The sequence below is a fragment of the Periplaneta americana genome, chromosome 7 (genome assembly GCF_040183065.1).
Source record: "Periplaneta americana isolate PAMFEO1 chromosome 7, P.americana_PAMFEO1_priV1, whole genome shotgun sequence".
Classification (NCBI taxonomy): Eukaryota; Metazoa; Arthropoda; class Insecta; order Blattodea; family Blattidae; genus Periplaneta; species Periplaneta americana.
In genome coordinates, this window is record NC_091123.1 from 95,436,883 (window position 1) to 95,460,245 (window position 23,363).

The following is a 23,363-nucleotide window of genomic DNA, read 5'->3' on the forward strand; positions in this document are numbered from 1 at the left end:
ATCTTCAATTCCGCTTCGCTTGTTACCACTTTTAAGAAATTTTCAACAACGGAATCCACTCTTTGATAGTCGTATTTTGTGTGCCCCAGTTAGGTCTACCCATTTCGAATGTTGGTCATCTGTGACCTACATGATAGTGACCACTACCCTATTGGAATGAGTCTCTCATACTCACGATTGAAGAACTCGTGATGTTCAATGTGGGTTATTAAAAGGCAGATACTCCTTAGGGTTTTGAGAATGAGAGACATGTTCTAATAATGTGACGGTTCTGATAATGTGCAGGTCATGGATGATCAATGATTCGAACTGTGTAGACAAACATGGATTACAAATGGAGGTGTCTATTATAGAGTTTGCGCTATAGGGCAAGGACAGATATGTGGCCTGCATTGAACTAAATAAAATAAGATTTTGTTAGGTAAAACCTCTGCTGGTTTATTTCCTTTGTCATCATCAGTATGTGAACCCCAAATCTGTTTAAATGCGTTCAAGTATCCCAACTAAAGACTTGGAACAGAAACGTGAGCTAGAATGTGTTCAGTAACACTTTTTGTAACATATATATTAGGGGGCAAAGATGTACATACTATTCAGTGTGCGAGAGATTGTGCTATTGTATCCCCATGGAACGAATTTTAGTGTGTCAAAAATTTTAAATTATTATATATTATGCAATAAAAATACAAAATTATTTATAAAAATTTACAAATATTTGATTCATTATTAGTTATGTGAAAAATAAATAATATTACAAATTACGACGAGACATTGATGGGTGAAATAATTGTTGTCGCTGTCGATTTTAAGTATTTTCTTCAATTTTTAATAAAAAAATCGATGTCGGTTGTTATCACGGAACAATGCATGAAGAAGGCCCTCACTACATCACAAGAAGAGAATCTTCTTTATCATAGCAAAGGAATGTCTTTGTCACGCAAATTCTCAATTTCACTAAAGTCTTGACTTTTCAAATCTTAGGCAACTTTATACATAGTAGTAAAATTACCACTTTTTAAACATACTTCAGAATTTGTTGTTTTGCAGCTTCTGCTTTGGGACCTTTCATTGAATTAATTTTTCTCTCAATGTCATGCACTCCATTTCTGCCTCAGCCAACATTATTCAAATCTGCTTTACAGGGAGCTTCACCTGGAAGATTAGATTTGCATAATAATACGTCACTGTGTACGTTAACAGAAAACCACAATTCCAAGTCACACAGAGATTGTGTGCACTTGATGTGGGTCTCTGGCGTTTCGTCAGCCCACGCGAGTTGTGTGGATATAAAGGGAAAAGTTGAGACGGTGTTGGGTGGAGTTCCCGGGTAGCTCAGTTGGTAAGAGCGCTGGTACGTTCAACCAGAGGTCCCGGGATCCATACCCGGCCCCGGAACAATTTTTCCCTTGAAATTATTCAAATCTGCTTTACAGGGAGCTTCACCTGAAAGATTAGATTTGTCCAATTGATACTGTTCTAAATGAGCTCGACCAGTGAATTCCAAAATGTTCTAGATATTGTTCAGTATACGGCCTCTTCATTTAAATCACATTTGGATGTCAAGAAAACTGCAGTCCTTTTCAGTGAAGTTCTTAGAATTAGCAAGCTAAGTTTGGAAAATGAAATTATAAATCTGCAAAAGACATTCTTTTGGAAGCCCGTGTTGGTGATTCATCATTATGGAAATTAATTGCCAGGGACAAGTACCACAACTTAAGAAAATGCAGTGAAATGATCCTCTCCTGTTCTGGCTCAACATATATCTGCGAATCAGCATTTTTACATTTAATTTTGATTAAAACTTCTGACCGCTCAAGTCTCACTGATATTTGGGAGATTATTTGAGGCTTGCTCTTACAAACTATTATCCTGATTTTCAATACTTGGTGAATACAATGCAGACACAGACATCGCATTGATTCGAGAAGGCATGTGCAAATGTATTATTGTATTTTCTTGTATTTTTAAATAGATTTGAATTTGGGTTTCATGAAAAAATGGTTTGTTTTTATTACTATTGTGACTTTTATTTCACACAACAATAATGTAACTTTTATTCACAATAATAATCACTTTCTATAATTGAATTTAAACACTCCCGTCAACAATGGAATTTCCACTCCACACAGCAACACAGTATTCGTTATTGCACTCCACAGACGACAATGACAATTGACTTGGATTATTGAGAACAACAATGTACTGCTAATCTCAACTAATGTTCACAAATCACTATTTAAAAAACAGACCTGTCAGTTCTCAGTTCACAGTTCGTTGCCTTGGCTAGTTCTTATAGCTCATTCACTCAAGTTCACAGAATATCGAACCCAAGACTTCCAGAGACAGTCCACTGAACTTCAAACTAAGGTCTCTCAACTGCGGTCCACTGCACTTCTAACCAAAGACTCCGGATACGCCGCACTCGTCAGGACGCTCCCACAGTTGCAGACACACTCAAGTCGAACTCCGGTCTCGAAGCTGGCGTCACTGCTACACAAGACTGACTGGTTTGCTGTCCAAAAACTGAACTCGCTTCTCCTCGCGTCCTGTGTTTATTACTAAATTACACGTTCTCGTCTTTTCGATTTCTAGACGTTTCGTTACAACAACCGGCTCGCGTAACTTATCGAAACTTCCAGCTTCCCCCTCTTGCTTCGCGCCGGCCAGTCTTCCTTTACGTCCGTCGCAGTCGGTTTTCTTCCCCTCTCCCTTCGCCACGTGCCGCGCCGCCTCCTCGCGCCCCCTCTCTTCTGCCGGACGCGCACGAAGTACCCCGAAGCAGCCAGGAACGACGAGAATATTCTGCCTGCCGTCACACTATGGTAGATTGCCTTCTTGTAACTTAGCAATACGCAACAATACATAATTTTTGTTTTTAATCTTGAAAGTAGATCATCTATAGCAGGTCTGGACAACAAGTAGATCACCTATGGCTTAAAGTTGCCCAGGCTTGATATAATATACTGCATATACTTTTGTTATTCTTAGAAATTAATTTTTGAACTTTTTATTTCACTTTCATTAATTTATTGCTCCTAGACAAAATCATACATACAGTCATTGTTTTACAGAACGTCATTTTTGTTTCCTTTGTTCTTTTGTTTTTATTTAACGACGCTTTCAACCACAACGTTTCTTTAGCGTCGAAAATCAACGTAAGAAATGACAAGCTACTTTTATCTGGAACGTTACATGTCGGACAGGGTTTCTTTATGTGCCGTAAAACTACGAAACGACCCTCTCAGCTTTACTCATATCCCGAGAAAGCTATGATCAGGATTACACCGTCCTTTAAAATCCATCGTGTTTGTACTCGCGAACTTGGGATTCAGTGGCCAGTAAGATAACTGCAATATCACTCGGGATGATTTCAAATTTACACAAAATACCTGGAAATGATTTGGAATTTTGACATTTTTATAATTTTATTACACGTTTTTGTCATAAATCACATAATGATAGTTTAATGGGTTGCTCTATATGATTATTTTCCAACTCTGATTCTGAGAACAGAAATGTCGAACCAAATAATTGCTTTCTACCTCAGGTTCAAGGGATATGTTCCACTTTTAGAGAAGACATTCTTTTGGGACTAGAATTGCAAGAATAATTAATTAATGGGTATCCATAGTTGTTGAAGTGATAGCGTGCTGCCTACAAATGTACGGATTCGGCACGGAACGAGAAATATTTCTAACACAGTGACTGGGTGCATTTCCATTACCTGCTCTGTGTCCTTTGTTTAAAGCGGTAGCTTTGGGCCATGTTAATCACATTGTCGAGAATTTCCGCTATTTGTGGATATATAGCGATGGTTCATAATTCAAGATGAGTATAGAAAGGAACAAAGGTCATATATTGAATGCGATTGATGATAATAGTAATAGATGAATGAATGATTGACTGAAGAGTTTCCAATTCAAAACTTCACGATAAGCTTGTACTTCCTAAAATACAATATCAAAATGCATTCTTAATTATGTCGTTAATGCAAACATCATTTGAGTTCCGTTCCCTGATAGTGGCGATGTTTCCAGAAAAAGGTTTTGTGCACACACTTTTCACGCCAGACACAAACAAGTCTCATTGTAGCTTTATAGCCCAATGAGGATTATGACAGTAGTGTAAAATCTCTGGAAGCTTCCACCACTTTGTTTTTCTCTGTTGAAATTTGTCGTACTTAAGCTGGAACCTTAGCCAGTGTTGTCATAATTTTAAGAGGTGACTATCTCACTAGAAAAAATTGTTTCCATTTTTTGTTCTCTTGCGTACCACAGATGGTATCCATATTCCATGTAAACTCTACAATAAGAACATAAACTAAAGAACACGATGTGTCTAAACAGCTCTGATTACTGAAGAAATAGACGGCTTCACATTTCGTCTTGTCTGACTTTAATATTTATTTGTTAGCGCAACTGAAAACAACCTTTGGTTACCAAACTAGTTGACAGATGGAAGATTGATCAAAGGAGGTTTGATGTAAAGCCAAGAGAAAGTTATTTTTTTGTGAAGAATTTAGTAGTTACAAAAAGTTACACATTGGGTCGATATTTCACAAACGAAATTAGAGACAATTAATTTATCTAACGGATTCAAATATTCGAATATCTTCTAAGTATCGGTGGTATTCGACGGAAACAAACTATGACTTCGTTTGATAACTAGCAATAGCAATGGTTTTTGGCTTGCCTTGGCTTTACGAGGCATGCTTTGGCTAATTATGGTCTTATATATGCGTGATTGTTCAAATCCAAACGGTGTCCTGGGTTCGTAAAACCGATGCTGACGCAAGCACGCATGTATGTATATATTTTTTTTAGTGGATTGTTTTACGAAGCTGTATCAACATCTCAGGTTATTTAGCGTCTGAATGAAGTGAAGGTGATAATGCCGGTGAAATGAGTCCGGGGTCCAGCACCGACAGTTACCCAGCTTTTGCTCATATTGGGTTGAGGGAAAATCCCGGAAAAAACATCAACCAGGTAACTTGTCCCGACCGGGATTCGAACCCGGGCCACCTAGTTTCGCGGCTAGACGCGCTAACCGTTACTCCACAGGTGTGGACGTATGTATGTATGTATGTATGTATGTATGTATTTTTTATTTGATTATTATTTAACGACGCTGTATCAACTACGAGGTTATTTAGCGTGATAGAGAGATGGTATTTGGCGAGATGAGGCCGAGTATTCGCCATAGATTATCTGGCATTCACCTTATGGTTGGGGAAAAACTCGGAAAAAACCCAGCCAGGTAATCAGCCCAAGCGGGGATCGAACCCGCGCCCGAGCGCAACTTCAGACCGGCAGGCATGCGCCTGAGCCTTAACCGACTGAGCCACGCCGGTGGCTGTATGTATGTATGTGTGTATGTATGTATGTATTTTTAATTTAGTAGGTTATTTTACGACGCTTTATCAACAGCTTAGGTTATTTAGCGTCTGAATGAGATGAAGGTGATAATGCCGGGGAAATGAGTCCGGGGTCCAACACCGAAAGTTACCCAGCATTTGCTCATATTGGGTTGAGGGAAAACCATCAACCAGGTAACTTGCCTCGACCGGGAATCGAACCCGGGCCACCTGGTTTCGCGGCTAGACGCGCTAACCGTTACTCCACAGGTGTGGACGTATGTATGTATGTATGTATGTATGTATGTATGTATGTATGTATGTATGTATGTATGTATGTATGTATGTGTATTTTTTTAAATAACGGCATGCTCCAGTACAACTGTAATACCTCATGGTACGGGTGATGTACATAACAGAAATATTTGATATAGATTAATAATTTTTGCAATAATATAAGATATAGGTATTGAAGACTTTCACATAGTACACAGCTATATGAGTAGTTTTACGTATTTCCAGTCTATGTTGTTAACAAATTTACGTCTCGAGACATTTCTTTGGCAGTTTTTATTTTTGTTTCGGCTACAGTCCTCCTCTTCGTAAAATACTTGATATAAAGGCTTTTCTTTACTTTTTCAACAGAATAGTTCATAACCATGGACGTATCCCTACGGGTTGACCCTTCGTAATGATAATAATAAATAGGCCTTCTAATCCGTCAAGTCGAGCTCAGAAGTTTGGTGAGAAAACTGTACGTTTCATATTACACTGCTGTGTCTGGCTTTAATGCTGGACTGACCAGCGTTTAGTATTCGTGCGATCGGCTATTCTACAGTAGAGAAATAAACGATAAAGCAAATAAATTAACCTGTACTGTGTTGTATATATAATTTTTATGACCTAATACTAAAAACCATCCACACCTGTGGAGTAACGGTTAGCGCGTCTAGCCGCGAAACCAGGTGGCCCGGGTTCGATTCCCGGTTGGGGCAAGTTACCTGGTTGAGGTTTTTTTCCGGGGTTTTCCCTCAACCCAATATGACCATATGCTGAGTAACTTTCCGTGTTGGACCCCGGACTCATTTCACCGGCATTGTCATCTTCATCAGCATTCAGACGCTAAATAACCTAAGATGTTGATAAAGCGTCATAAAATAACCTATTAAAATAAAAAATATTACTAAAAACCAATATCCTAATTCCGGCCAGACCAAGTAGAATTCGCAGAGGACAAGACACGGTTTTAGCAGGTTTCTAACGAATATTCATCTTTATCTTGTCTTAATAGTTTACGATCGTTCCTGTCGTTGATATGGAAAGTTTAAGGAGAACTACTGCATCCTACCACATTCAAATAGACACCACCACTGTTGCTCAGTGATAGAATGCTGGGCTTTTAAGCCTGGGGACTCGTTCTACCCAGAATTTATAACTTGTGTTGGGCAAGCCCGTGGTCCAGGTAACAAAGGTTATCCTGTTACAGCTCAACAATTCATCATCATCATCATCCATTACGAGTGTAATTCAGTGGTGCACTCTAGATAGCCTCTAACGAACTAAGTAGTCTACATTTCTCGACAATAGCAGGAGTTATAAGTCTCGCATAGATTCGGGGGAAATAACGTCAAATTTAGGGCCCTGACATTGAAAAAAAAATACATTTAATGGGCTAACACCGTGAGGTTCCTAAAGCGAACTGGCGCCGTGAGAAAAAATTAATCACAAACAAAATAATCCTTACAGTAAAGCACGAACAATAATAACATGAAATTACACTCGGTCAATCAGACAACAATCAGTCGGTAAATCTAGATCAATCAGATAGCAATCTATTCAAACAGTGAGTAGTCTGTCTGTGTGTCTGTCGATCTTTCTGTCTGCTTATCAATTAGTTCTCCTTGAAGAGAAGGGCACGGGATGGAGACTGTCCTCGCATGTAGGCTGGTTGGATGGACTCATTGTACTATCCGAAATCAAATGATGTGCGTGTCCTAAGGTCCCAAGCGCTACAGATTCCCTTGTGCCCCCCCCCCCCCGAACTCCCCTACAGCCTATAGAATCCTTTTACCTTTCCGCGTACACATTACCGAAGTCCCTCAACCCGAATATGACGAGCTACCATGAGCCCAGAAAAGAACCCACGGTACATAGCACTACCACCAGCAACTACTGACCACATGCTACTGGGTTCAAGTTCTGTTGCGGCACGCAGCCGACTCTACATCGGAGCGAGCCCGAAAAATGCTGAAAGAGAGGAAGTCTAGACCTAATCATAATGGCGAAATGAGTTCCATATCCAACGCCGTAGTTTACCCAGCAATTCTGCTTGAATTGATTGAGGGTAAACATCGGAAAAAACCTCAACCAGGTAACTTGTCCAAACAAGAATTTGAACCCGGGACCGCTCGTTTCATGGTCAGACATGCTAACCGTTACTTCACAGCGTTGGACGACAGTGAGTAGCCAGATGAATCTAATCTTTTTGGCATTCCGGTCAAAAAACGTAGAAAGAAGCTAAGACACAACTTGTATTCAGCAAAAACTATAGTTCTTTACGACTTTCAGGATTGGAGGAACGACAATTCTATGCACAGACGAACATCAGAATCTCGTTATTTATTTCCTTGATCAGTGTTCCAATAGCTTCCATTAATTCTTGGCTAACAGTTCAAGTCATTTGCTGTAGGAATCAGCATGATATAAGAGTGGGACATCTAAAAGAATATCTACGGCTCGATTGAAACTGCTTTCAGATAATAATCGGGGAAATCTGAAACCGACAGCGCTGAGCAAGCTCAATTCCTGTGAATAGTGTTCCTGCTGTGGGCCAGCATGCAGCCTCTCGCTGAGAGAATAAAAATCCCACGTTTTCTCTTCTATTCACAAGTCTCCGAATGCCTAGTCTCTACCAGTCTAGTCCTGCTCTTTCTTCGCTTGTGTATAATCTAATACAATCTTCCCATCTTTTTCATTTCCCTACAATACTTAATGGTCCCAAGTCCTTTATATAATGAGAAAGATCCTGCCTCGAAATTTCGTAACCCCTTTCTTTTACAGTTTTCCCAACAATATTAACGTTTAATATCCCTATTTTTCTCCATAACTATTTCAGACCTAATTTTCTTATCTCAGATTCCAACACTTTGAACTAATTCGACTTCAAATTAGCTGGTTCTAGAAATTAAAAAAAAAAAAAACATTTTGTAAATATCGACGAATCGTCCTTCATCCTAATATTACATAAATATTTTATTCTTCTCTCAAGAATTATTTCTGGACTACGATCGATTCCCATCTCCAATCTAGCTGCCAAGTTGGACACTTTCCACGATACAACTAGAAATTTTTTTGCACAGTTTTGCTCTCAATTTATCTATATTTATACTAGTTCCTTTACTATAATCAGATCTCTACATGATGTAGAACTTTGCGTTCTAATAATGCATTATAAACATTTAGAAAATCCTTCAGCCTAACATTCGGCCGTTTTTAAGCATTTTCCTCTTACACCGCTCCGCCGATTTCGTAGAATACGTTTGAGTCTACAGAAAACAGCATATCCTTGTCTGTTGTAACGAGAATTCAACCCTCGCATACTGGTAAAGCACTATGTCAGAAAACGTTTAGGACTAAGTAAATATTATTCAACCCCTAGAAAACGTCGCAAATATTAAGGATATTACTGGAGTGTTTAAGGTAATATTTATTTATTTATTATTTATTTATTTACATATCTATTTTATTTATTCATTTATATATTCACTCACTCTCTAACTCACGTATTTATGTATTTTCTTATTTGTGTAGTTATTTATTTATTTAGGTATCTATCTGTTGTTGTTTAGTTAACTGTCCGAAAACAGGTCTGAACCTTACAAGTGATGCCAATATGGCTCCACTTATGAGGGAACAAGACCAGGAGATAATGGAGTAGAGTGGCCAGTTCCTTTCCCCTTCATTGTAGTCATCGCCGATTAGCTGTACAGGGCTTTCATTTCAAAACTTCCCAGTCTAAATAACTAATTATTTAAAATGAATTCAATTTAAACAAAAACACGTCAATTTAGATATTGAGGGGGAAGTCTGAAACCAGGCTTAATAATTGCATTTTAGATTTCACCCCCACCCTCAGTCTTCCCGTTATGAAATTTCAAATGGCACCCCTATACTTTTATATTTAAATATGAAAGAGCACTCTTATTGTTTATACATCTCATTCATTTATTTCACATCTTTTGCTTTATATCGTTGCCTGGCAACCTCGATCGTTGTTACTGTTGATTAGAGCTGAAGCTACAAATACCATTGAACATTTCATGTAATAGTTGTGTTCGTGTATTAGATTATTGCAAAATGGTGTATACCCTTCAAGAGAGAACAGAAATCATATTTATTTATGGAGCTGAAAATCGTGCTCGTAGAACTTTCAACGAGAGGTATTCTTAGAAAAACGTAAGTCACCGATATGTCATACATATAATACGGAAATTTAAAGAAACTGGTTGTGTGCGCAGTAAAGCAAATAGCCAACCTAGAAAACTCGATAAAACTTCGCAGATTGAAATACTAGGTCATTTCATTAATGAACCCATCAACTCCATTCCAAACGTAGCTGCTGTAACAAACATTTCGGTTGGTTCCATACATAAAGTGCTGAAAATGAACAAATTTTTTCCCTACAAAATAGGAAGTCACCAACAGCTCAGCGAAGACGGTTTTGATAGAAGAGTAGAATTTTGTGAACAGATGTCTCAGAGAATTGAAGATGATCCAAATTTGATACAAAATATTTGCTTTAGTGATGAAGCGACTTTTTTCTTAAATGGGTTTGTCAAGAAACACGATTGTAGGTACTGGGACATTGAAAATTCTTGTGTTTCTTGAAGATAATACCCAGTTTCCTCAGAAGATCAATGTGTGGGCTAGAATTTTTGAGGATGATATTGTTGGACCCACTTTCATTGAAGAAAACCGACTGGAGAATTGTATATGACGATATTAGAAAATGTAATTGATCCACTTATCACATTGTCGCTAGAGAATCAAGTCAATGAAGGAAACCTGGTGTTGGACGAACAAAATTTGCATTTTCAACAGGACGGAGCTCCCCCACACTTTACAAAGCTATATAGATTTCCTGGAAAATGGATTGGTAGGAGAGGTGCTGTAGAATGGCCGGAAAGATCTCCAGATCTGACGCCACTTGACTTCTTCTTATGGGGTCATTTGAAATTAGTTGTTTATACTCCTCCGCCTGAGAATATTCAAGAACTGAAATATAGAATAACCCAAGAATGTAATCGGATTAATAAGAAAACACACCAAAACGTTCACGAGGAGTTCCAAAATACACTACATTACTGTTTAACCAACAATTTAGCACATTTTGAGCACTTGATTTAGTGCAAAATAAACTATTTCTTGTTAGGTTGCCAGGCAAAAGATGTGAAATGAACGAATGAGCTGTAGAAACAATTGAATACTCTTTCATATTTAAACAAAAATATAGGGGTGCCATTTGAAATTTCAGAGTGGGGATGATTGGGGATGGGGGTGAAATCTGAAATGCAATTAAGCTCGGTTTCAGACTTCCCCCTCAATATATAAATTGGCGTGTTTTTTTGCTTAAATTGAATTCAGTTTAAATGATTAGTTATTTTTAGACTGGGAAGTTTTGAAATGAAAGCCCTGTATGCGGCTATTATTGTATTATATAATATAGGGTGAGTAAAAAGTATGGAATAATGCTTGTAACTTTCTTATTCCTAATTTTATTAAGAAACTTTTTATATAAAAATTGTACGGTATCAAAGGAAGAATATTTTAAATATGTTTTCAAATACTATGCTTTCATTTATAAAGGGTGTGCTAATGAGTTTTTTTAATAGCACCATGTACTTATTTCCCCATTTTTGGATTCTTCCGGTCTCCGTACGTATAGAATCATATTTTTGGTGCCATTTATAAACTATTGTTTTGTAAAAATTACCTCATTTGATGATAATGTACTGTATGTGTACAGAACAAAGGAAAATTTTAATGCTTCAGTACATAAATTTGAGGAGGCTTTGGATTAAACAATTGCAGACAAAGCTGATAGAAGCATGTGAATAAAACTAATAAAAGCAATTGAACAATAATGGTTATTTCATTCCAATACTTCCTGAAAGTAATTAATCATGACAAATCTTACAGAAGGAAAACGAATTGAAATATTAATGATGAGCGGCTATGGTGATAGAAGGAGGACACAAGAAGAGATTTGTTTCTAATTTAATGAAATGCATCCAGAAAGGAACATTACTAATTCTACCGGTATCTAAAATTTTAAGAAAGTTTAATGAAACTGGAAGTGTTAAAAATAAGCCAAACTCTGAAAGGTTAAAACAAATTACAGATGGTGAAAAAACTCTTGGTATTGTATTAGCAGTAGAAGAAAATCTACATTTATCGACTCGCCAGCTTGCAGTAGACCATGATGACAGCCAAAAATCCATATGCAACTTAATGAAGGCAGTTAAATGGTTCCCATACAAGGTACATCTGCTAGAAGAACTCAGTAAAGATGACTTTCATAGATGTACTCAGTTTGCTGAAACCCTCAATGACATGCCCAACCAGAAACCTAACCTCGTGAAAAAAATCATATTCTCCTATGAAGCTATTTTTTGTCTAAACGGTAATGGTAATCGTCACAACTGCCATTACTGGGCTAAAGAGAATTCCTATTGGATGATAGAACACATATACGATGTCCGTAAAAAGTAAATGTGTGGGCTGGTATAATTGATGGCAGATTTATAGGCCCATTTTTCATTGATTGCAACTTAAATTCCGAACTGTATTTAAACCTTCTGCAGAATGAAATAATTTCAGCATATGGTACTTTATTCCCTGGAGAAGGAGGAGGAATTCAAGACCATACCTTATTCCAGAAAGATGATGCACCTGCACATTATGGAAGGGAGGTAGTAATTATTTAAATCAAGTATTTCCATAAAGATGGGTAGGCAGAAGAGAAAGTATTGAATGGCCACGAAGATCCCCTGATCTGAACCATTAGATTTTTTCAAATGGGAATATTTGAAGTGGAAGGTCTACCAGGACCGACCACGCGACCTGGAAGACTTAAAACGACAGATCAATGGAACAGTGTTGCTGAGAACATTAAACAATTTCAAAGATAGATGTAGGCTATGCCTTGTTTGCCAGTAAATGAGCACCTTTTGTGAACTGAAATCAACACGTGATGCAACACAACAATGTTAATTTTGGTTTAATGGGTTTACTTGTTTTAAAATTCATGTATTATATTACTACGCAGGTAAATTTCAATGGTGCATATCCTACAATGCATCTTTTTTAAATTATGAATTGAAATGATATTAATGTTGTTATTCAATTTTTTATTACCTTTATTCAGTTGTTTCTATTAGCTTTTGTCTGCAATTTTTTAATCCAAAGCCTCCTCAAATTGATGTACTGAAGTTTTAAAATGTTTGTTCAGTACACATACAGTACATTTTCACTAAATGAGGTAATTTTTACAAAACAGTAGGTTTAAGTGGCAACAAAAAATATGATGATATACTGAGACCTGAAGAATCCAGAAATGGGGAAATAAGTATATAGTGCCATTTAAAAAAACAGACTCATTGACACATTCTTTATAAATGAAAAGCATAATATTTGAAAACATATTAAAAACATTCCTTCTTTGATACCCTACAACTTTTATATAAATATACGTAGTTTCGACATAAAAATTAGAAATAAGAATGTATCAGCATTGTTCCATACTTTTTATTCATCCGGTATATATTCTAGGAAATAAAATTAATTTGTTTTAACTTTGTATCAGATTCACTTTTATAATGAATTAACGACTCTGAAATGCCCATTCCCGTATGATCGATGTTTGATGTCCATAGTATTCCGTAACTCTCATGATCTACCTAAACATGATGCTTACCGATTGCAGGGGACTTGCTCCGCGTGTTATGTCAAAGTAGGTAATCACTGACCTTCTCCTATATTGACGGAACAACGTAATTGTGGTGCATATTCTTCTTTTATTCACCGCTGCTTCATTTTGCAATTTTCAATTGCCTTACTATCTATTATAACTACTAGATAGATGAATGTTTCCCGTTTTACATATTAACCCTTTAGATTTCTTTTCATCAATTTTAAAGTCCCGAGTGTTACAGAAATTGTTAATTTCGTCTATCGCTTTTTGCAGTCGAATAACCAAAAATGCGCCACTTGCAAAGAGTACAGTAGTTTGAAATTAGCAAGTTTTCTAACCCTGAGCAAAGAATGTTGGTAAAGTACAACATATATGACACCATCACAAATAAGAAAACATCACCACATAATATCATACCGTTAATTAACATCATAAAGAGAGTTTAGTTTAAGTTGAGATTTTACCTTCCCTTTAAATGTGAGAGTATATACATTTTTAATACTGATATAAAGACTACTGAATAAGTATATAGACTTACTCTTATATTGAAAACTGTTTTGTGAGAGAGAACATTTCAGTTTATACAAATATATATTAGAATTACAACGAGTAAAATGGTCACGGATGCCATGAGACTTTTTTTTGTAACCTATCAATAGTGTTCCTGATATATAAAAGGCAAACCAGAACATAAATATGAGGCAAGATAAGAATACCTGTTTTAACAAAAAGTGGCTTACAACGCTGTCTGCAGCGAGCTCTACATATAATTCTAACAGCTCTCTTCTGTAATAAAAAAACACTTTTTGAAAGAAGCATGAATTCCTCACAACAGTCTTACATAGAGCAACTATTAATACTAAGAGTTGAAAATATGTGTTAAGGTTTCACACATAAAATAGAAGTCAAAAATAAATTAGTAAAAGACGAGTCAGAGGACTGAAACAGTCGTTTAATACTAAACTTCTTGAGAAAAATTGTTAATATTTTGTAATATTACAGTTTTAACTTTTTCTTTATTCATAACACAGACCTGCAAAATTAAGGGTCATAAAACTTTTCTAAAACTTTATGCTACATTTATGGTTTCTTGAGGTGCTGAATCCAGATTTTCTCTATAACATACCATTTTTCTGCAACATGCATTGCCACTTTCAACAATCTGAATATAGCGTTATTGAATTTAATATGAAAAGTGATGAAGTGAAACATGTCCTTTAGCAAAAATTAAACGAACATTTTACAAAAACTATTATATTGTCATAATTAAGAAGTCACATAGTCAAATGTTTTATACCACCTTTCTCTCTTCACGGTGAAGTTGCGTTTGTTGCTTTTCCTCTTATATGAGGTTCAAGAGATATTCTTTGTAGACAGTATTTTTGTACCCAATGATTGCTTCTTGCTCTGCTGGCCCATTCACAGAGGAAATATGGAAACTTAGTACACCCAGCCTGACCAAAAAGCATGCACAACTCTCTCAGATCTCCACAGATCATCCAGTTATGATCCTTATATTTTATCTTTGTAAGAACCAGTACAAGATATTTATACGTTTCTTTAAGGTGTACCGAATGACCAATAGTTAAAGAAGTATATTAGTTGGTGCACTGCCTTCAGACTTCTTTTCGAAGAATCGATAACAGTCTTCATTCATCCACTTTGTACTGAACATTGAACTTTTGTATCAAACCAGGAATATCACTGCAGTATACTAAAGCACCCTCTTATGAAGAGTAGGGCGTACATTCCTATTCTCTACTCTTGTACCAGTGAAGAAATATTCCTAGTGCCAGCAAATTTATTTATTTTAATCTGGAGTGTAAGAGTTCAGCTTTTTCCTTGGGTAATCCTAAATCTATTATTAAATCGTTAAGTTCAAACTGGCAAACTCTTCAGAACTTTCACTGTCTACATCACACAGCCTTCTAGATTATGTTTCTGATCGTCATCAACTGGTTAACCACCACTTGTATATTCAACATTAAAACCTGAAACCAATTCCGACTCACCTTCAGCAAAATCAAAAGGAGTACGATTGGTTTCAGCCAAACATGAAGTAAACCAAATTATTGACAGAAAACAAACGAAAAGAATAACAAACAGTTAAACCCGTAGAAAAATAAAATAAAATAAATCCCAAGATATTTATATATCTTAACCCATTTGATCCCAAGACACTTTCAATGATTGGAATATAAATATTTCAGAATTGATATTAACCCATTTATGCCCAAATTATTTTTTATTTAAATGTTGGTGTTTCTTATATATTCCTACTTATTGACACATAAGAAACAAAATAAGATGATTATTGGTCCTCTCAAATCACTTACGCCGTAAATAATGCATGTTCCCATTTGGGAACAGTGGGAGTAAAGGGGTTAAAGATACTATTTCCAAAATTAAATCGTTAGTACAAAATTTTACATTAGAGCACTGGGTTATGAATGCAGCAAACTCACTACTACATTAATACTATAAAACATAATATATGGTTTTGTGTAAAAATGGTGCGTAATGTGCCATTTTTAATGTCATTTCTGGGTTCAGCACACAAAAATACATAAAGGTGAGCTAATTTTCTTTTAATTTTCTTCATCGCAGATCTGTGTACTGTGAGTAAATTTTTGTTTAAAATAACTTTCTTATCAAATATTTATATTTAAATTGAATGAAAAGGACCTTCATGAGAAAAACGACAACGACATACGCCGGAGATTTTATCATATTGAGAGATGTATACAAGGTGGCTGTGCGATAGCCTATATCTGTACCAGTTTTGTTTTATATTGGCCTACTCATGCCAGAAAAGTTTCATTCACACCTATGGGTTGATACAGATGCTGACAAAAGTGTAATGCAAATTTCTTGTAGTTTGAAAAATTATCCATACTGTATACTTTGTCCAAAATCAAGAATATTATTAAAATTATTTTTTTAGTCCTTTTTAGCCACTGTATCATAAATTTCAAAATTTACTGTAAGTTACCTTGGTCTGAGGTAACATTTTTTCTCTTATAGAAGTGTTTATGAGGGTATTAAAATGTCTCTCAAGTCACTTGTGCATGTAAAATGTATTTGGAAAATTATCGGAAGATTTTCACCTAATTTATAATTTTCGAAGTAACGTTATTTCCTAACATTTTCTGTTCAGTAATGTTTATTTTACTTGTCATTTTCTGTTCAGTAATGTTTGTTTGTTGTGTCCCGCGGGCCGTCGTTTATTGGACATCGCTGCCCTAAAGTAACACACGTCAGAGCACACATTTGGTTCATGATATTCTTCCTGCGACCATTTGTAGATTTAGGAGCTTCTGTCGTTAAAATAATTACATGTGCGAGGAAAAGGACCGATTTTTTTTTCGAAGCAGTTTGTTACATGATAACGACCTGTTGGAGCAAGTGTGAGTTCGCTGCCCATTAATATCTGACTCACGGGGCTTCATGCGATGTTCACTACTTAATCCTGTGTTGTTTCCTGCTTGGATTTTCACGAAACTTGTTTCCTGTCTTCTTGTCTTCTATCAATGCCTCCTGCCACAACTATCCGAAGATTTCCATTGTAGGCTACGGGATGTCTTAGCAAATATGGTGAAACTTTCAACCTCTTTTTTGTAACTTTTGTGGCTTAACTCCCATTAAAAACGAGATAGAGTTTTTTCTTTTCCTTCACTTCAGCAGCTTTGATCTGGATTTCATCTTATAACAAGGCTCGTGGGTGCGGGTAACAGATATAAAGTAAAGGTTGGTTGGATTGCACATGGATGAAGCAAGAAAATTAAGTATGCAGGAAGACCTTTTTTTTAAAAAAAATACCAATTTTCTTAATGGCTTCACATCATTCTTGTTAGAACTCACACTTAAACTACGTAACATCTTCTCTTACAGCTCTTTCACACAGCATAATCTATTCCTTCAGGTGAAGTAGACTGAGCTCTAATTAGCGTCTAGATTGTTCGCAAGAAGTTGTAACTTCCAGGATTTAAATACGGTTTAAATAGCAGTTAATGTTTCCATTATGCACAATTAATTAAAACTTCTGTGCAAGTAAAGTAAGTTGAAAAACTTCAATAGAATGCTACATGAAAGGGAACTAACATTACAGATCAGTTTACAAGCAAGTTCCTGCTGGTCTCTACTGCTCTGTTTACAACATCCACGTATTCAAATGTGTTAAATTTCGATTTCCAAAATTTTGTACTTTTTGTATTATGAAACTGAACAGTAAGGGCAAAATGAAATCGGTAACTAACTTTTGAAACATATGAACTTGTATATAATCGAATTCTGTGCAATCGAATCTACTCTATACACAAAACGGGCAAAAATAACAAATTAAAGGGAAACAAAGAACACAAAAAAATCCTTAAAAACCTTCGACTTTCTCTTTTTTTATCAAGCACAGGTAGCTCATTAAGATGTGGCAAAGTAATGACTTCGAGTTTTACTCTTTAAATATCATATCAAAAATGAGTGTTTGACGTTTGCTTCTTCGATCTTCGTCCGGCAAATCAATCCTATCATTGCTCTATCCATCCAAATTTCTTAGTATAAAATATATTCTCGACTTCAGTGTAGGTATTTGATTCTTATACTTACAAATATATATATGCTGTTTATCAGAATTTATTAATAAAATGCTTATAACCACCTAAGAACGTACCGGTATGAAAATCACAACTTAAAAGGGGTACTCAGCTCACTTCTTAAAATAATATTAATTACTATTTACAGAGTATTTCTCTTTACACTATGTTGAAAATTTCAATGTAGATAACTATAATTATTGACTAAATTTCCATGAGATAAATAGTTAATTGTATGAAGTATAAAATGTGTAAGAAATTTTGCTTGAATAAAATTGCGTCGTTTCAAATTAATATGAATATTATCATCAAATTCATAATAATTTTATTGATTGTTTCCTCTACTTAGATTTAAATGAAGGATAGTCTATATGTTTCTTTATATCAAGCCGAACCGATATTAATATGAGATGTGAATATTTAAAATTATACGATGATAAATATTTTACGACTGGAACTATTCTTGCACAGTGATAAAGTTTCAAACTAAACGAGCTTTTATCAAAACATCTTAAGAGGTTGTATATTAGGAAAAAAGAATGCTATATGCCAGCGGTCATCCGCACAGTGCACCATCGGGCTAGCGTCTCTTACCCGCGGATAAGAGATGCACTATCTTGCTTCCGTGGCTGCTGACAGGTATGCTTTCTCTTTCTCTCTCTCTCTTTCTCTTCTGCACGATGATGCATATTCCGATACACTTCTTAACCGTTACACATTTCAACGAGTGCTTACGACCACTACTATAGGCTACCTCATTTTACGAGGAAATTAGCCATGGAAAGCAACTCACTGATTATAAGAATGACATTGATTTCCTTTTATATCTTATTTAAACATATTTTAAAAAGTTTACTTACACATAAAATACCATAGGTATCTTATGCAACACAGTTAAAATATGTAGAGCTGAATTGAATTTGAGATCTAGAAGATCTATTGCGCTGACCCCCGAGCTAGGCGCATTCCAAACCCACATCACCTGACTATACTAAGGTTCGCTGCGTACCCAGGCTTCGAGCAGACAACTCCATTCATTCCTAAACCAGCAACCTCCGTGCGTCGCCAGTCGGTATTCGGGGAAAGTTACGGAATTATAATGGAATGAAGATCGGATGGAATGATGTTGACGTCTAACGTGGGGAAACGGAAGTAACCCGAAAAAACCTAACTGCAATTTTGTCTGCCACAAGTGTCCGTCGTGCGCCAATCTCCGTTGGATCCCTCTTGCTTTGTCGAGGTAGAAACAGAGGACCGAAGCTCATGGGAAGGTACGTGATGTGACGGTGTAGAAAGGAAAGACTCTGGTTACTAAAATAGTGATTTATTGAAATGCTCTGTTTTCTCCACTGGTTCCTGGGAAAAGTAAACGGGAGTGTCGTTGTAAACTTTTGAATATTGATATTTTGTCTATTGACTCCGATTTAAGCTAGGGTGAAAATTAATACCTTGATGACCTAACTGAATATATATGACAGGAGAGGCACGGGAATATCTGGAGAGACGCATGACAAAACTTTTAGTGAAGAGATTGGGCACGAGCCCGAGCCCGAGCGAGAGAGAGAGAGAGAGAGAGAGAGAGAGAGAGAGAGGAGATGAGCTAGATACATAGAAATTAGAAAGAGAGAGAAAACGGGAGCAATGAGGCTAGCGAAATGAGACTTCCTCGACAGGGCATTTATAGCGAGTAGGATGGTTGAGAGACGGGAAGCGGATTAAGGCGTGTTCTAGGTTATCGGAGCTCTGCAAACATGGCCAACGATTCGACGACCACCGAAGGGAGACTAGGATACTCTCTGCTAACGAGGTCCGCTAACAATGCTCTGCGATTGGCGTCCACAGAGAGGGGAGTTCAAGGATAGAAAACAGAGTTTTCCTAGGGTTCAGCAAGTTGAAAGCAAAGGTAAGATGAATTCCATGGAATGTAGGCCTAACTGGACTGGTGAGGGAGATTGTTTCGGACTAACAGAGACAGAGCCAGCAACGCGTTTCTTGTTCCGGAGGAATGTCGGTCGTGAAAATATGTTAGGCAAGTTAGGCGGGTTTGGAGTGCTTCCATGTGAGGGTTTTACAAGAGGGGAGACAGCAGATGGTATAGACCAGGGATTCTTAATCTTTTTATTCTCACACCTCTAAAAGTAGGCTAAACGTAAAATTCACACCTCCCCTCCTTTCACAAAGCGATTAATAATAGATGAGTTATGTAATTAACATATATTATTTTGACATTCCCAGGTACACAAAATATTAAAGAAAATTTTATTCTTCAGGAATACTTTTTGTCTTTCAGTGTTATTATCAAGTCACTTAAAGCCCTCAGTGTCATTTAATGAGAGACTTGTTGTTACTTCTTATCAATGAGACCACATATTCGGAGTACTGTCTTGGATAATGCTAGCCGCATGTCATGCCTGGAATCCAACCGATTTCTTGCCTTTGTTTTCACGAACACCAACATTTAGAATCCTGATTCACATATGTAGGCTACGTTGTTAGAAACGGGATCAAGATTGAAAGAGCATTTTTTTTTCCAAACTGGATATGCGTCCGTTTGTGAGCACCAAAATTCACTGATGTCTTCACTGAAGAAATCTTGTTTCAGCAAAACTCTGCACTGTATATCAATGAGGTCATCGTTCCTCATGTCAGCATCGTCTATTGAGTCCAAGTTGAAAGTGAATGGGTTTCGAATCCACTGTTATTTTTGTAATTCTTCTTGGACAAAGTATTTATCAAACAAGTCTATAATATTTTCCAAATGTCTAACCATATCGCTTTGGATCTTGTCTGGAATGTCCTCTCCCGAAAGAACATTTTCCAGGGTAGGGAAATTTGCATAATTGTCCTCCACGCGCTCTTCCACAGATTTAGCTTCTGTCGGAAAACAGTGTTTTTCTCATTTGCATCTAGGATAGTTACTTCTGATCCTTGAAGTAAATTGCTGAGGTCATTCAAATGTGAAAATATATCTCCAAGATAGGCCAATGACACGATGAAATCTTTCGCTTCAAATTCTTCAAACAGCATGTTTTCCTTTTCTCTCAGAAATTCAACTATTTCCTTTCTAAGTTTCATAACCCAAATGAAGACTCTTCCACGTCATAACCAGCGTATTTCTTCTTGGCAGAATATCTTGAAGAGTCTGTGGTTCAGAGCTCGAGACAGTATGAAGTTCACTTCTTGAATAGCGGTATCCATGGCTTGCATTTCATTAATAGCCTATCTTAATAACATATTGTATCGCTTTATATAAAAAGTCCATTGCGCCACAATTTACATTATTCTTAACTGATATTCACTTATATAGATCCTTATATGCATGAGTTTAAAAAACTCTGTAGGATTTAGCTGTAAAATTAATCAGTAAATTATTACAATTTTTTATTATAAAGGAATAAAAAAATATTTAAGCTTTGGAGTGAGTGTTTTAGATGCTAAAGAATGACGCTGTAGGAAACAGTGAATTCTCGTCACATGTGGAGTCTCCCGTTGCACCAAGGCACCAAAATCAGATTTCTTTCATAACACTGAAGAGGCACCATCTATAGTAATGAAGCCAAATTTTTATCTTTCAATCCACCTCATTTTGTGAAAAAAACTCGTCAATTAGCCGGTAAACATCAACAACTTTTGTGGTAGCCAACAAGGGTTCTCAGTACAAAAAGTCCTCTTTGATGCATGCATTGATGACATATCGCACAAAGGCCAGAAGTTGACTGCATTGAGCTTCATCTGTACTTTCGTCCAATTGAAGTGCAAACGGTAGAGAAATTTTCTTGAGTTCATTCTTGAGCCAAGACATCATTATTACATACAGTATCTAAAATTGTACATCTGATGATGTAATTTGAGAGAGGTATTTGAGGAATCAAGTTCCCCTGTTGCTCTCCAAGAACAGTTTCGACCATTTGAAGTGCACAAAACTTTACTAGAGTCTCACCAATAATGTGAGGCTTTCTGTTCCTAGCAATAAGATAGGCCACTTTGTCGGAGGCTTCAAGTAGTGGCTTTTGAGAAGATACAAAACCCAACTTCTGTAACGTACCTAATGATTTGAATCGAGATCTCTTTTATGTAAGTGATTCCAGCGACTCTCCAGAGCTTCCTGGATGTATTTTACTGAAATGTTCATAAGTTTGGCAGGCCTCATATTATCGTTGCAAAGAATTTTTGCACTTAAGAAACACTGCGGCCTTTCAATTCCATCACGTCCAAGGTAGCATGTGAACCCATATTTAACATATGAAGACCTCCCTCAAAGAAGGTTATATATCATATGGTAAAGTATATGATAATATACAACCTTCTTTGAGGGGGGGTCTTCATATTTATCACTGTAATTCCTTTATTTTTTTGACATTTTTTTCTTAAGGCACAGCACTGTAACTTATACTTTTGATAGTAGTGGAGTTAATGAAACAACTTCCTACATTAAAAAGTAAAGACAAACTGTTGTTATTATCGCCGCGCTCTCATGCTTAACATTCGGCAGGTCTTTGAGCGGCCTCGTGCGTAACATTCGGCAGGTCTTTGAAATTTAATTGTATTATTGTTTTCAATTTCTTGTGTCGCCGCTCCAATCACTCGCCTCAATTTCAATATTGCAACCAATAAGCTGCTTCCATTATAAAATATCACCTACTTGTCTAATCCACGTGGACTAAAACCGAGGTTGCAATATCTTGTACTGAGGACGAACATTAAGGTATGTGATTAAAATTATTATTAAAAAGTTATTATTAAGAGTTAAGAATGTCAACGTACTCGTATATGAAATAATAATAATAATAATAATAATAATAATAATAATAATAATAATAGCTATTTAACAATATAAGAAACTAGTGCTTATTCTTATCGAGGAAGTAGATGTGACAATGTGACGCTTAGAGTGAGACCTACAGAGCAACAGTCGGTCAGCAAAATTGTTTTAAAAGCACACCGCACGTTATTGTATGATGCCGACATGTTAAGCATGAGGCCGCGGTGATAATACCAAATACTGTAGATACTAATACCGGAAAGCTGGCTGTCATATGTGCGACATCGACTAACAGCGCTCCAAGCGGAAAGGTTTGAATAAGTTGACGAGAGGGTCGGCCGTGCGAGAGGAGATCGAAACATTTCTTGTGTTGCCTGCAGCGAGCTAGAAGCACAGTCTACATAGACTGTGACAAAAGTAAGATACAGTACTACCAGTTCTAATATAACCTATGCATTCTACAAAGTCACAAACTTTTAAGTAAGCCCTGATTGTTGTATTTTTATATTCCTGGCCCTAATATCGTAATTGTTATTTACTAGCAAATATGATTACAATATAAAATGTTTCGAAATATAATATTGTAAGCCTTATAAAGCACAAAATTTATCTTGTTACAGATAACTTGGAGAATGTTAGAACTCCAAAAAGAGAAAAAAATTCGTCTGAGAAAAAAATACAATTTCT